Genomic DNA, 2,163 nt, shown 5'->3' with positions numbered 1-2,163 from the left:
TAAATTTTTTTGTCTAGTTCTAGAACTGCAACATATTAGCAAATGAAATGAGAAAAAGCACCTGAAGACAACTATGTTCATCAATTCTACCACTACTTTAAATTTAACACTGGAAACAAACATTGAAAAAATCAGAGCATTGCAGAAAGAGTTCAGCAACTTTCATATGTCATAAATTTTATGAGCTAATGAGAAAAGTAGTTGCAAATGGATTCTTATGCAGTATTTATAAAAGACTCTTAAAGATGAAAGTTCCAATTCATAACCACACAACAAAATTCATCTCTCACAGCAAATACTTAATTTATAAAAAGAGGTTTCTGGCAGCATCCATAAGATTTCGAATAATTAAAACCAATAAGAAAGTTGTCAAGTGTACCTCAGATGGATCATTTCAATATGGATGAAATAGAATAGCTGTTCCTGTGCTACAGAACATGGTCTCACTGCTGCATCTAAAATGCAACAACCAAGTAAATACTTGTAGCTTCCCATTCTTATTCAATTTCTGTTCCCTTACATGACCCTTCTTCATTTATTCTGTTACATGTTGATAGGTTGATAATCATCTACCTTCTCAGAGACTGTTTAGAATTTTTATTTGCAGAAAGTGACTCCAGGGCCTGATCCATTTCAACAGCATTTTGTTTCCATTGTTCTTAATCTTTTCTTAGAATTCCAGAAATGTTTTATTATAGACTTGTTTCATATTTTATTTCTTTGCCATTTCAATTAACAATGGAAAATAAACCAAGAACTCAGGCACATCAATAATACCCTGTATGTGGAAGTTATATTTGCAGCCAAATAAAGGATAATCTCCTTTCTTCTGAAATGCCACAGCATATATTTCATCTCTGAATGACTCTGCTTCTAAAACTTCAAGATGTTCTATTAGTTTAATACTTTGGGGAGTAGTACCAATAAATAACCTTCACAGTTAAATCTTTGATGAGCATTTCTGAACATCAGGCCAATATGTTCATATGATTCAGATGAGTAATGAAAGGCAAACTGATAACTGCAAATGTCAAAGGACATTTCTGGGTCACAAAAGTTGCCCATCAAATGTTTCTTTGATTAATTAGCAGTTATAACAGTCTAACACTTTCAATAGCATGATTAGTTTGCATTTCCTCATACCTCCATTGACACTGTTTACTGGAAACATCAGCACAGACTAGCTTGCTACTTAATTCTTCCCTTTTCCACTTGAGCAAATCTTCACCTTTACCAAATTCCAGGTACAAAACAGTGATGTCATGTGCTTATTATTTTCTATCACATCCATTTTTTCTAAAAATTTCCCAAAGATGGAAATTTTTATCCAGTTATTAAAGTTTCTCAGGTAAAAATTCTGACTTTCACTATGTTTTTCCAAATCAACTTCCTGCGATTCATTGTGCTGGGAAACAACGGCTGAGCTGTGACTACTTCCAAGTTATTGCTTTTCAGGAATATCCTCAACTTCTCTTTTTCTATTTTTCTGAGTCCCATATCCAGTAAGTTTCTCTTCTGGTAATTTATCAGGTTCCATTTTCTTTCCTTTGAAATACCTTCATCATCACCAGAAACTTTTTTGTCTCAGACAACTTCAGGTTCTAACTTTCTTTTCTTGGACAGAGTGTCTTCTTCCCCACAGATAGAAATTTCATGTGCACAATCACCTTCAGAGTCCATTTTTCATTTTCTTGTTGTGCACACATGCATAAAGGAAGGATTATTTTGAAGAAACAAGGTACTACACGTGTTTTCATTAATGTCGAAGGAAGATTGTTTCTGAATCTAATGATACTTTGGCCTCTTCAAGTGAGATGCTATCACATTCTTCTGCATTTGTAGCATATTCCATTTTGATTATTTTACAAGATGTCAAAACTTCATGAGCCTTATAACATAGATGGACCATTTGATTTCACCTTATAGATTTGGTTATTAAAGGACACAATCTGCTTCCTACATTTTGGCCTTCAAATTACTTTACAACAAGTCATGTAAATATCTCTAGGAATATAGTAATACCTAATTGACAATTACATTTAATTAATTAGTTGTGCCATTCAAATATCAATGGTGCAAATCATCATATTAAATTTATTATGATTTCAACAAGAAGTTCCAAATGTACAACATTCAACATTTTTTATTTTTAATGGAGAATCA

The 2,163-nt window shown here is 32.7% G+C and overlaps 1 pseudogene; it reads right to left on the bottom strand.

Annotated features, from left to right (window-relative positions):
• Nucleotides 1–569: 569 nt before the first annotated feature.
• On the bottom strand, nt 570–1,852 carry LOC101555165 (mRNA cap guanine-N7 methyltransferase-like; annotated as a pseudogene).
• Nucleotides 1,853–2,163: the final 311 nt, after the last annotated feature.

Source organism: Sorex araneus, chromosome X (genome assembly GCF_027595985.1).
Source record: "Sorex araneus isolate mSorAra2 chromosome X, mSorAra2.pri, whole genome shotgun sequence".
Taxonomy (NCBI): domain Eukaryota; kingdom Metazoa; phylum Chordata; class Mammalia; order Eulipotyphla; family Soricidae; genus Sorex; species Sorex araneus.
This window is presented reverse-complemented; position numbering and strand designations above follow the sequence as displayed.